The 14,220-nt window shown below is 44.4% G+C and overlaps 1 protein-coding gene across 1 annotated transcript in view; it reads right to left on the bottom strand.

Moving 5' to 3' along the window:
• ZBTB7C (zinc finger and BTB domain containing 7C) overlaps window positions 1–14,220 on the bottom strand; it is a 350,350-nt gene that overhangs the window by 314,142 nt on the left and 21,988 nt on the right. The window lies entirely within an intron of this gene.

Genomic DNA, 14,220 nt, shown 5'->3' with positions numbered 1-14,220 from the left:
TGATTGACTAGTAAAACTTTCCAGTGGCTCCCCTCAGGATATAAAGTCGAAACCCTTCAGGGTCGCCATGTTCAGTGCTTTTATGGCCTGGCCCAGCCCCCCGTCTCTGGCCTGTCTCTTGGCCCTCCCCTCAACACATCCTATCAGGAACCATGGTTCAGCCATATTTGCAGGTTCTGGAAGGGCTGTGCCCCTCCCACCGGAGATGTCCCCTCTACCTAGAATGCCCTTATGTCTCCTCACTCCCAACTCCTCTATCTGCTTTGCAAACTCACACTCAGTCTTCAATTTCCAGCTGAAGCATCCCCAGCTCCGACCTACCCCAAGATGAGCTGGGAGCAACTGCTTCCTGACCACAGGCACCCCATCTGTAGCTCCCAGAGAGCCCTTGCGTGCAGCTGTACCTTAGCTGTTTTGTGTTACTCTTTTGTGGTGCCCACCGTTCCGTGAACTCCACAGGAGTGAGGAAAAGGTGTTCCTCACATTCATCTTCCCCTGAAACCCATCTCAGCACCCGACTCCCAGAAGACCTTCAGAAGTTGTTTAATGGCTGCTCAAATAGAGCCCACATTAAACTCTTTCTGAAGGAAGTCACCTCCTCTAGAAGGAGAAATTCAAACAAGTGGCAGGAACTCTTCATGAAAAGAGGAGAATTGAAATGACCCAGAGTGGCAGTGGGTTCTAGAAAGAGCTCTATTCCAGAGAGCCACAGGCCAGGTCTGGCTGGCTCTGTCCCTCCTTGGCCCAGTGACTCTGAGCAAGGTAATCCCTTCTCGGTCATCCATGCTACATAGTCCTGAGCACGGCAAAGCCATCTCTGCCACCGTGCCTGCCCCTCTCGTGGTCCCTCTCTTTCCCAGAAGCCTCGATTCAAGAGTTCCTGGCCCATTTCCACTGAACCCAATCCGATAAGGCATTCACCAGCAAGGTATTGCCCTTCCTCAGGCATCCGTCTTTAACATGACGATGAGATGACTAAGGACCCAGTGGAACGGTGCTCATGGGAGGATTTCAGGCACAAGACACGCAGTGGGCTAGATATCCGGCCAGTGGCGAGGGCTCCTTTGGAGAAGCGCCTTCCCTGCTGCCCCCTCACAACCCACGCATCACACTGCAGAGGCCAGAGCTGTTCCAATGGCTGGACCCTGGCAGATAGCAGGGAGAATGCTGCCCTGAAAGAGAATTAATGTTGGTGGAATATCCTGAGGGCGGGACCCAGGCTCCTCACTCCTCATTCCATGGTTCCTTTTATCTGGTATTTCTGGGCAAGACAATGAGCAGACAGACTGGAAAGTTACAGGCCAGCTTTGCCGATCCCTGCCAAAAATGCAGCAAAGGAAGCTGGAGGGAGACTCGAGCCTCTCTTTAATTTCCTCTTCTGTTTGGCTCTGCATGTGCTCCCCCACCCGCCCCACTTGGACTCTTTTCTGCCCTTGGGCTCTGACTCCAAAGGAGCGCTGCTTCCCACCCCAGATGTGTGGGAAACCCCTCACCCACCCGAGTCTCTCCTGACTGATGTGCTGGCCGCCTTTAGCACGGCTCTGGCCCTTCCTGGAGCAGCAAGGACACTTAGAAACATGACATCAACCAGGAAATCCAATTCCCAGGCCAGGCTGGAAGTACAGTGGGAAGAAAGCCTGGGGGGTGGGGGTGGGGGGGTGGAGAAGGGGAGGAGTCTCGCCTGCTGTCTCTCTGGACTGAAGTCAGAACCCAACCAGAACCAAGATTGGAAAGGCAGTAGATGAGACAGGACCCGCAAGACAGGAGTGCTACTGTGACCACTTATGTGTGTCCCTACCCCTACCCAGCAGCGTCTGAACATAAACTCTCCAGGGTCCATGCATGAGCACGTGCCCGCGCACAACAAACGCAGGCAAACGCAGAAGAGAAAAGTCCGGATTGAAATCCTGTCTCTATCTGGGCACATTCTTCGACAACACTAAGCCTCAACCTCCACCTTTACAGATGGGGACGATCTGCAGAATCGCTGTGAGGTTTCGATGAGATAATGCTCCTGCTCCGGGACTTGCATGGAGAAGCCCCCCCCCCCACCCCCATAAATGTAAATTGCTTCCCAGATCCTGGCAACCAGCCATCATTTGAAAATGCCAGTGTGGCCAGCAAACTAGCTTTGTGACCTCAGGCAAGTCCGTTACCTTCTTGGGCTTTCTTGAAGCTTCCTAATCTTGAAGAGCAGTGTTGCTCGAACTATGGTGTGCACCAGAATCACCTGGAGGGCTTGTAAAACACAGATGACCGGGCCTGAACCCCAGAGTTTCCCATCCTGTAGTTCTGGAGGAGGACTGGAGAATCTGCATTTCTACCGAGTTTCCTGATGCTGCGGACTCCGCCGGCCCTGGGGCCTTACTCTCAGGAGCACTGAAGTCCAGGTAATCTAAGAATCCTTTCCAGTTCTAGTGGTTTAATGAGTATGTTAAGCTAATCCACAGTCAGGTGTTAGTGACTGATACTTAGTTAATGTGTTCTTCTTAAGGCTACTTGCATTTTAAATAGAATAATGTCTTGACCCCCAAAAATCAATCACCTCTAAGTGGGGTATCGAGGAAACCCTAGTGTCTACGACCAGGAGGATGATTTGAAGGGAAAGAACTTTCCAGGCCTCTCCAGCCACACTCTGCAGGTATGACCTAAAAGGAAGATCACTTGCAAAACTCGAGCATCCTGAGTGACTCAGCTGCACTTGGTTAATTACCATTTGGGGACATGTAGTCTGAGGCTGAGGAAAGGCCTCTGGTTGCCTGAAATCAGCCCAAGGCCAGGCCCCATTGCTGGGAGCAGGGCTGTCAGTCAGCTGTGACTTTCTGGGTCCCCCCCCCAGTTCTGTCAGAGCCCAGGAGAGCAGCCTCCCGCCTGGGGAGTGTGGCAGAGCCAAGGCCCTGCAGCCCCAGAGGCTGTCACTGCGCATCTGCGCATCTGGGTGTAGAGTCCCTCTCAGCTTCAACGCCTGCCTTTGTGTCACTGTAAGACCTGTCCAGCCAGGTGGCTGGGCTCTGTAACGCTGCTGTCATTCTGCTACCGCTCTAGGCCTGCCTCAGGGAAGAGAGCTGCCCCGCTCGTCAATTACAGAATAATGACACCTTCCTTCGTGCTCTGCACCAGTCCCCCACCCAGCATGGCCCTGCCTTCGGTGCACAGGAACATGAAGAGGGCAGAGATCAGTATGTAGCAATACAGCTCATCCCTACTGTGTTCTCAGCATTTCTAATCGCAAACTCAGGCATGCGGACAGTCTTCAGGGAAAAGGTCAATGCTGAGAAAAGGGGTGCCCAGGAAGAACTGAGGGGCTGAAAGCAGGGCTGAGATCAAGCTCTCCAGGACTTCTGGCCCAGCATGCAGGTCACCAGGGAGTGGGGGAGGGATACTAAGGGCAAGCCCGCCCCACCAGAGCATCACCCCAAAAAACACCTGATTCTGCTTTTGTTCGTGCCACAATCACTTCGTAAGTCTACTGAAGTCTGAACATAGGGTCAAGTGGTGGAGATCTAAAGACAAACAAGAGGTTTGTGGAGATCTAAAGACAAACAAGAGGGCTCCCAGAAGCTTCTAGTCTAAGAGGGCAAGACAGCTGCACAGGTTATCATCAAAAAAAGGCAGTGAGGGGAATGAGTGTAAAACCTATATGAGCTCAGAAGAGACGGCTAACTCTTCTTGTGGAGGGAAGGAGGGAGGAAGGGGGCAGAAAAGATAAAACAGCACAGAAGGGGGGGCATCTGAGCCAGTCCTGAGGGGTGTAGAGGAGAAAGTGTGTCTGCACAGGGGTAATATTCAAAATCTTTTAACAACTGCTAAGGCCCAAGCCTGGTCCAATCAGAATAGATGCTGGGCCTTATCAGGTAAATATGACTAGTCAGACATGTGCATCTACCTCTGCTTTCTCCCCAAACCCTACCTGAATAACAGTTTTTTAACAATTAAGTATAAAGATGCAAGGATGGGAAAAACCAGAGAAGAGACAGAAGTCACAGAACTCTGGAAGCTGGAAATCAGATGGACAAGGGGTAACTGGCCCAGGAATCCCCAAAAAACTGCACTCTAAGCCAGCAGTAGGGGAAGCTAAGACCAACCTGATTTATATTGGCAAACCCTCTTCGTAGCTTGGAAGTTGCTGGTACCCATCCCTCTTAAAAGCATGAGAAAAGAACTAAAGAGGGTTGGTTGGCAATCTGTTTAGGAAGCAGTTAGAGCCCCAGGTTCTTTCCTTGACTGGCAACAGCCCCTTGCCGAGCCCAGCAGAAGATGGAAGTTTACTCTCTGAAATAAAGAAGCTTTCTGGACTGGGAGACACCAGGCAGAATTGAGGATGGGCCTACCATGTGAAAAAACAGAGGGATTAAAGAACATTCTGGTTACTGAGGCTCCATTTCTCCTCCACTGGGCACCAACTCTCAGGATGTCAGCCTCCCGGCAAGAAACAAGATCAGCCTTCTCTGAGCACTGCGACCTAACTTCATGAGAAAACCTCATGATTTAAGAAAGACTTCATAACGTTTAATATTCCACAAGAAAAAGACCCAGCCAGATCATCCTCCAGTGAAGCCCATCATCATCAAACCCCATCTGCACTGAGATCCGTAAACATGTGCAGATAAACAAGAATAACCAGACAACTGAAGAAAGCTTCAAAACTGAACAACAGAGGCCAGAACAAACAACTTGAAAGAAACAGAGACCGTGCAGGATGAAAAAAGCTTGAAAAAAAAATCATTAATTTCTTCAGAAAGATGGCATGGCAATCATAAAACAGAATGCTATAATCCCGAAAACAAAAGGACAAAAAAAGAATTCTTGTAAATTAAAAATATAACAAATGAAATGTCAATAAAGGGCTGGAAGGTGAGGTTGAGAACATCTCCCAGAAAGTAAAACAAGAAGACAAAATTAGGAAAACTAGAGAATTATTCCCAAGGTCTACTACCCACGTGAGATTCTTAGAAAGCGGCAACAGGACAGGTGAAGGGGGACACATAAACAAGAAAAGTAAATCATCTACAACATCAAGAAAATGTCTTGGAACTAAGGGCCCAGAGTTTACAGAATGAAAAGGCCTGCCAAGTGGGCCTTGGGTAAAAATATGAACACAACTGATAAAAATAGATCCACTGCAAGGCAAAGAACATCATTCTAAGGCCTCAGAATACTGGGGGAAAAAACAAAAACAAGAACAAAACATGTTCTTGGGCTGGAAGACTCAACATTAAGATGTCAATTCTTCCCAACTTTTTCTATAGATACAATACAATCTTAACCAAAATCACAGGAAGTTCTTTTGTAGATATTGACAAACAGATCCTAAAATTTAAATGGGAAAGCAGGGGCGCCTGGATGGCTCAGTCGGCTGAGCGTCCAACTTCGGCTCAGGTCACGGGCTCACAGCTCGAGAGTTCGAGCCCCGCGTCGGGCTCTGTACTGACAGCTCAGAGCCTGGAGCCTGCTTCTGCTTCTGTGTCTCCCTCTCTCTCTCTGCCCCTAACCCGCCTGTATTCTGTCTCTGTCTCTCTCAAAAATAAATAAACATTAAAAAAAAAATTTTAATGGGAAAGCAAAAGATCTAGAATAATCAACACAATACAGAAGAACAAAGTTGAAGGATTCACACTACTTGATTTCCAAACCTACTCTAAGGCTACAGTAATCAAGACAGGATGGTACTAGAGAAAGAATTGATATACACATCACTATAACAGAAGAGCAGAAGAGATTGCCCCAAAACAGGCCCATACAAATGTAGTCAATTGATCTTTGATGACGAACAAATGCAACTCAATACAGAATGGATTGTCATGTAGACAAATGATGCTGCCTTGTTTAGAGATAAATAGATACAGATACAACTATCGATATATAGATATAGATCAACTTCACCTAGACACAGACTTTATGCCTAACACAAAAAATTAAGTGGCTCATAAACTTAAATATGAAGTGTAAAACTATAAAACTTCTTGATGAAGCTTAGTAGTAAATCGTCACGAATATGGATTTGCTGATGACGTTTAAGATGCAACAGTTGTAACAAACACATTGCAAAGCACAGATACGTGAAAGAAAAAAATTGCTGGGTTGGTCTTTACTCAAATTAAAAACTTTTGATCTATGAAAGACAAGCTTCAACTGGAAGAAAATATTTGCAAAACAAGTATCTGAGAAAGGTATATCCTTTATATACCAATATATACAATATAGACAACATATATTTCCAATATATACACACAACTCTGAAAACTCAACGATAAGAAAACAAGCGGGTTAAGAAATGGGCAAAAAAAAAAAAATATGAACAGACACCTCACAAAGGAAGCTATACACATGGCAAATTAAGTGTATGAAAAGATGTTCAACATCATTTGTCATTAGGAAGTTGCAAATTTAAACAATGAAGTAACACTACACATCTATCAGAATGGCCACCACCAAAAACTGACAATAACCACTGCCAAGGATATGGAACAACAGAAACTTTTCTTCACTGCTGGAGAGAATGCATAATGGAATAGCCATTTTGGAAGACATTTTGGCAATTTGTTTCCAAAATTAAACATAGTCTGACAATACAATCAAATAATCATATTCCTAGGTATATACTCAACTGATTGGGAAACTTTTGCCCACACAAAAACCTGTACAGGAATGTTTATTCAACTTTATTTATAACTGCCAACAGTTGGAAGCAACCAACATATCTTTCAACAGTTAAATGAATAAACAATTTGTACCATATGCATAGAATGGCATATTATTCAGCTACAATAGGAAATGAGCTACCAAGCCACAAGAAGATATGGATGAACCTTAAATGCATATCGTTAAGTGAAAGAAGCCAATTTGAAAAAGCTACATACTGTATAATTCCAATTATATGAAATTCTGGAAAAGGCAAAACTACAGAGATAGTAAACAGATCAGTGATTACCAAGGATTCAAGGGGAAAGAAAGGGGAACAGGTGGGGGGTATATTTAGGATGGTAAAACTATTCTGTATGATATTGTAATGGTGAATACAAGATATTAAGCATTTGTCAAAACCCATAGAACTTTACAGCACAAAGAGTGAAACTTAATGTATAAAAAAATTGTTTAATCATTTAGGAGATAGAGATATACACACACATACACACACACACACACACACACACACACACACACATTCATTGAAGGAAATGAGGAATCAGGTGCTGACCTAAGTAGCTCTGGATATAAGTAGAGTCCATAAGCCTAAAGGCAAAAGGAACTGTACATAAGCACTATACTCTAGCTGATCCAGTTGTCTCCCACAAGAGCATAGGTTAACAATTCTGAAATTATTACACATGTACACTATAATTGAATGTTAATAAATGGATGGCAGACGGTGGTGGCCAAGTTCTTCACTTTTGGAGTGGGAAGTTACAAATAAGCAAAGGCTAGAATGATCCAGGTGGTAACTGGAGATAACCAGTATGAATTCATGGTTACCTTAATATAGAGAAATTTCAGATATGTATATAACCTTGGATTAGTATACAGATTTTATATCCTTACTCTGTCACTTGAGAAGGTCTACAATGGCATGCCATTAACAACAAGCACATCTAGTACCCAAATCTTGGTTTCTTTTTTTTTTTACAGTTTACTTATTTATTTTAAGAGAGAGAGAGAGAGCAAGTGGGGTGGAGCCAGAGAGAGAGGGAGAAAGAGAGAGAATCCCAGGCAGGCGGGATTTGAGCCCAATGCAAGCCCAACGCAGGGCTCGAACTCACAAACCATGAGATCATAAGATCATGACTTGAGCCAAAGTCAGATGCTTAACCGAATGAGCCATCCAGGTGCCCCCAGATCTTGGTTTCTAATACTATTCTCCAGTAAAAGGAACTAGGTCTCCTGGTTGTAGGAGTGCGACAGGAAATACACAAAATGAGCCTGGAGCATCTTGTAATGCCAGAACATAAGAAATTGCTAAGACATCTGCTGGTGGGAATGTAAATTGGTGCAGTCACTCTGGAAAACAGTATGGAGGCTCCTCAAAAAATTAAAAATAGAACTACCCTACGACCCAGCAATTGCACTACTAGGTATTTATCCAAGGGATACAGGTGTGCTGTTTCAAAGGGACACATGCATCCCCATGTTTATAGCAGCACTATCAACAATAGCCAAAGTATGGAATGAGCCCAAATGCCCATCGATGGATGAATGGATAAAGATGTGGTATATATATACAATGGAGTATTACTCGGCCATCAAAAAGAATGAAATCTTGCCATTTGCAACTACGTGGATGGAACTGGAGAGTATTACACTAAGCAAAATTAGTCAGAGAAAGACAAATATCATAGGATTTCACTCATATGAGGACTTTAAGACACAAAACAGATGAACACAAGGGAAGGGAAGCAAAAATAATATTAAAAAGGAAGGGGGACAAAACGATAAGAGACTCAAATATGGAGAACAAACAGAGGGTTACTGGAGGGGTTGTGGGAGGGGGAATGGGCTAAATGGGTAAGAGGCATTAAGGAATCTACTCCGGAAATCCTTGTTGCACTATATGCTAACTAAATTGGATGTAAATTAAAAAAATAAATAAAAATTATTTAAAAAGTGCTAAGACATATACATACACACATGCACACACAGAGGCATACACACACACACACACACACACACACACACACACACACACACAGAGTGATGGGGGTATATCAGAGGAATATGGGAACCAACTGAAAGAGCTCCCAATGGCAAAAGCTGGAACAATTAAGCAACAACATAAAGTATCACTGGATTATACCCAAAGTATAAAATGAGTCCATAGTGATTTTCTTTGAAAGAGAAAAGTATGGAAAAGGAGGGGGTAAAAAGAGTAACTTTAAAAATGGAGAAATCTGACAAACACTACCTCAAATCAGGTGACCAAAAGTTAACATCAATAGTAAGTCATACTGATAGTACGTACCTTTGATATCATGTAATGACAGGGTCACTGTACCTCTGTGCATCTTTGTTCCCAAACATATTACCCCAGTCTAATTAATCATGAGAAAAACATCAGATATATCCTAATAAAGGGACATCCTACAAGATACATGACCAGTGCTTCTAAAACTGTCAAGGTCAGCAAAAACAAAGAAAATCTGAGAAATTGTCACAATGGAGGAATCTAAGGAGATATGACTACTAAAAGTAATGTGGTGACCTGTATAGTATCCTGCAACAGGAAAGGATATTAGGGGAAAACTAAGGAAATTTGAATAAAAAAGGAATTTAGTAAATGATAATATACTCATACTGGTTAATTTATTGTGACAAATGTACCAAACTAATATAAGATGCTCAAAAGAGGAACAAATTAGGTGTGGGGTGTTTGGGAACTCCCTGTACTATTTTCATAATAATTCCATAAATCTAAAACTGTTCTAAAGTTAAAAGTTTATTTTAAAAAACTCTTACAAGCTTCCAGAGAGAAAAAAAAAAAACAGATCACGTAGAGGATCAGGTATCAGAATAGTTTTAGATTTCTCAATACTAACAGTGAAATCTAAAAGATAATGAGAGAATGCCTTCAAAATTCTAAAGGAAAACAATTTCCAAACTAAAAGTCTATACCCAGAAAACTGGCAATCACGTGTAATGGCAGAATAAATATACTTGCAGATGTTCAAACTTTCAAATAACGTACGTCCCATGAACCTCTTCTTAGGAAGCTACTGAAGGATGTGATCCACCAACACAGGGGTATAAACCAAGAAACAGGAAGCCATAGTGTATGGGAAACAGAAAATCCAACACAGGAGAAAGTCAAAGGGAATCTCAAGGATGATGGTCAGGGTTGACCCCAAAATGATAACTATGCACCAGGCATAGAGATCAATCAGTCCAGATTGGAGCATTTTGGAGATACAAAGAGAGATTTCGGAATGAAATGAAATCTGAACATTCTGAGAAGATTTTTAGCAGGAATCTAGGAGTTGAATTAGTAATAAGAACAGGTAATCATAAACAAATAAAAAGTAATGCAATGATCAACTCTAGGGAAAACAAAGAGTGATTCAAGAAAAGAACAGCATCACAGAGACACTAGATGGTTCACCTGAAAAGAGCATGTATATACTCATAACAATGTAGACATTCCATTTTTATTTCACAAAAATTATGATATAAATATTTTGGGAGGATGAAGGAGATGATGTACCAGTTAGATTTTGCTAGGTTATAATGAAGAAAGAAGGAAAGAAAGAAAGAAAGAAAGAAAGAAAGAAAGAAAGAAAGAAAGGGAGGAAGGAAAAAAGAAAAAAGAAAGTGAAATCTCAATGGCCTACAAGAACAAAAGTTCTCATTCATGTAACATTGCAGCATAGCTGTAGGTCAGCTATGACCAAACCACCTATCTCCTTCATTGTAGAATCTAGGCTACAGGATCAGCCCCCCTTGGGGACATGTCCGTTTTCTTGGACACGTGTGAATTTTTCACACATGTGAATAACACAGGCCATGCAATGAATGGCTCCTGAAACTTCCGATCGGAAGTTGCATAATCACTCCTACTCACATCCCATTGACCAAGCTAATCACATGGCCATGCTCAATGCCAATTATTCCTCCCATAGGGATGCTAAACACATGACAATGTTAACAGGCACACTATCCATTTACAGGCAGGCAATGATTCGATTGGGAACAATAATACAACTGGTGAATGTATATAGTATTATAGTGCCAGGCGGATGGTAGGTGCAGGAAAAGAGGGCTAAATGCTCACCTTGCACCAGTAGGAAGCCAGTGGAGAAGACCTCAGACCGAAAAACTCAAGAAGTAGCCATGTATGCATGTTATTTAAAAATATGGACATAAATATGATCATTCAGGAGTAGGACCTGAAGGTAGTTGCCTGTGGAGAGGAGGAAATGGGGGAGGGGGAGCAGGGGACTACTATTTTTTACGATACATTTGTAAAACCACTTGGTAAAAATAACCAAAATGAGAAATAACAACAATGATTCCAAGAAGTTCTTCACTGCTAAACTTCACTGTGCAGCGGTGACTTTTCATGCTGTTTTGATAGTAAGAGAGTGTAAAAAATCTTTTTACTTTAAAACAAAGAAAGTGAAATAATTGGCAGCTACTGTTATATTAACACCCCTTCAAAACCCATCGCCTGGTGTCATATATCCTCAGCGATGACACTCCTTCCTACTTAAGAGAAACCTAAATATTCTCTACTTTCTTTCAGTCTACTCTGTATTACCCAAGCCACAAAAGGATAGCATCGGAACAGAATCGAATTCAGAAGTCACACAAATGATTTGAGAATGCATCCATGTTATTACTGCGTGGGTGACTTACCTTATTAACTATGCATAATCCCGAATAACACTCAAAAAGTTTTGCCCAAACACAGATTAGTTTAGGAAAAACTGTACTGGTAGCTCTCAGAATAACAGAGCTTGGCAATAAAAAAATTTGCCTAAAATGATAAAACATGAGGCTGACCAAGAGTTAACATCCCCTTTCCTCCTCTATACTCTCAAGGTTATATGCTGCATCTTGAAAGCCGTTAAAAGTGGGAAACAAAGTAAAAACCAATCATTGTTTCATAGGAATGCAAATTTGGCCTAATATTTCCTTCTCAACTTAGCCAAGCTACATGTGAACTTTCATTTATAGGCATTACCTCACAGTTGATTTCCATAACATAATCAAAATTGGATACAAACAGTATCTTAGCCTCAAAACACAGTGAATCAACTGTCAGCCTGTCAACCCCCAGACCAGGCTACTGGCTCCGGTCAATACAGAATTAACAACTCCTTATGCACTCCCCAACACACAAAGTTTTGTAGAAAATGAATTCAATTACAAACTTTTAAAGACTGATGCAGCTTAAGGATAAGAGAATACTTTTTGCTACATTTCTTGGGATACTTTTCGATGTTTGGATTGGTTAAAATTTTTTTAATATTTTTTTAAGTGGCACAAAGGGGGATGGAGTGAGAAAGGCATAGAAGAATTTAGCATGTTCTAGGAACAGTGAACAGCAGACTGTCCCCGGGACTGTGGTGTTAAAGAGAGTTTAACACCAAAAGAGAGTTCCAGGAGCCAGGCTTTAAAAAGTCTCGTACTATGATGCAGGGGCTGGACTTTAAACTTAGGTGTGAGAGACATAATCCTGGGGGCTGAAAAATCTTAGGGGTCAGAGCTAGTGGGGAGGAGGGACTGTTTGTATCCTCAGTCCTTCTTGCATTATCCGGTTTTCAATCAGAAGAGTCTGAACTAGAGCAGTAGCAATGGAGGTAGAGCCAATGGGATGGAGTCAAAGGTACTTAGATGGTTGAATCCAGGTTTGGGAACTTCTGCAAAGTGAGGTAGGATAGAAACAGGAAACAAAGCTTGATTCAGGTTAGCTTGGGCTTTAGCCCCCACACCTCACCTTGCCCCAGGACAAGCCCTCCCACAGCCTCTCAAATCGTAGAACGCATCTCCTCCATTGTCTCGATCTGATGAAGGAAGTGTGTTTGGCCAGCTCAGCCTGGAGATAAATTGCCTGCCCTGGTACCAGCCACACTGTCCCTTGAGCTCCCACCACTCTGGGAACAGGGACATTGAAAATACTACAGGTGAGGCTTTAGCAGGTAAGAATAAGAGCACTGCCCCCTGCTCCCGGCTGCCACACCCCCACAAGAGAAGCTGCTGGAAACTAAAGGGTGTGGTCAGGAAGCTGGGAAGGAAATCGAGGAAGGTGTGGCACAAGACACAGTTGGCGGATAAGTCATGGTGCTGGATGTAACTTACACCCCGGCTGCCATATCAAATGCACCCACTTCCTTTGCTGAGTAGGTAAGGCTCTACGCTGTGTGGCAGTCAAGAAGCCTCCCGCGACATCTGTCGCGGCCGATGGGGGTCAGAGATCAGAACACCCGTGACGAGGAACTAAGGTCAGGGTTTCAGTGCCCGTCCTGGCCAACTGGTTTTGCACAGCCCAGCAGCTACAGATCCCATCTTGGGGTACAGCCAGGGAGGACGGATGGCCCCATGCAAAATCACCCCCATTACGATTCCAAATGCATGCGCTTTGTGCCCTACACAAAGGCAGCCTGGCCCAGAAAACACTTACCATTGGGAGTGGAAGGTAGAAAGGCAGAGACGGACCACATATAGAAGCAACTGAAGCATACAAAAAGTCCCTTTAACCTCTTCCAGCTAGCAGTTCAGAAACACACAGGAAACCCTCGATATTTGCAGAGTCGTGATTTGTGGTTTCAGACCTGCACAGCGCTGCTTTGCTCCTCGCTCCTCGCCGGCCCACACGGCTACACTGCAGGCAGCCAGTGTGGCCGGACCCATGTGTCTCTACAGAGCCCCCTCAAAGTGGCCTTTCAGCTCCCCTGCGTCCACGAGGAGGAGACTGTCTCTGCCCCCCACCAGTCCCCCAGATGCACTCTTTTTAACCCCTCGTGGTCGAGTCACAGATTCACATGAGGCCTGAACCGGAAGGCAGGGATCTAAGAGACCTAGCCCCCTCTGTTTCTGACTCCTGGCCCACGATTCCTGCCATCCCAGCCCCTGTCTGATGCAATCGGGAAGGAGCGTCTCCTCCTAAGCAGAGGCGGTTCTCTCTGGTTGACGGACTGTGGCTGAACTGTGACTGAGAGGGCTCCTCCATCCACCCTGCGGACAATCAGTGCCGGCGGGCTCGATCAAGAAACCCTGCCCCCGCCACCACCAACAGCAAGAATCTTGTGGGCTGGACACTGAAAGGCGGGAAGAAGCGATGGAGGGACGGGCAGAGGGCGAGTGCGGAGAGTCCGCAGGGGAAGAATTTGTGCCAACCCAGCATCCAGGCGGACTGGGAGTCAAAGCCCATTCCTCCCATCCCCTCAACAAGTGTTTACCCTAGCTAGTGCAGTGGATGCAAACAGAAAAGCACTCGCGCCTCCCGCAGAGGGGGATGCAATATAAGCTGCAGAGTGTACCCTCAGTCACCAGATTTTCCAAATCGCCAATCAGAGCTCTTCTGGAAAACCCAGGTCACAGAGGAGCAGGCAAGATACAAAAGAACCCTGGGTGTAGGGTGACGAAGTAAGGCTTGTGTGTAGGCATGCTGGGACAGTGCAGTTGGTCCCCTGAATGCAGCCAGGCGCCCCACATCACCCAGTCTTCGTGAGGACCCTAGTCAAAGATGCAGAGTGCAGCAACCTACAGCGACCGGTAAGAGATTCCAGTCCT

The sequence above is a fragment of the Panthera uncia genome (genome assembly GCF_023721935.1).
Source record: "Panthera uncia isolate 11264 chromosome D3 unlocalized genomic scaffold, Puncia_PCG_1.0 HiC_scaffold_8, whole genome shotgun sequence".
In the NCBI taxonomy this organism is placed as follows: Eukaryota; Metazoa; Chordata; class Mammalia; order Carnivora; family Felidae; genus Panthera; species Panthera uncia.
Note: the sequence above shows the minus strand (reverse complement) of the source record. Positions and strands in the feature narration are given on the sequence as shown.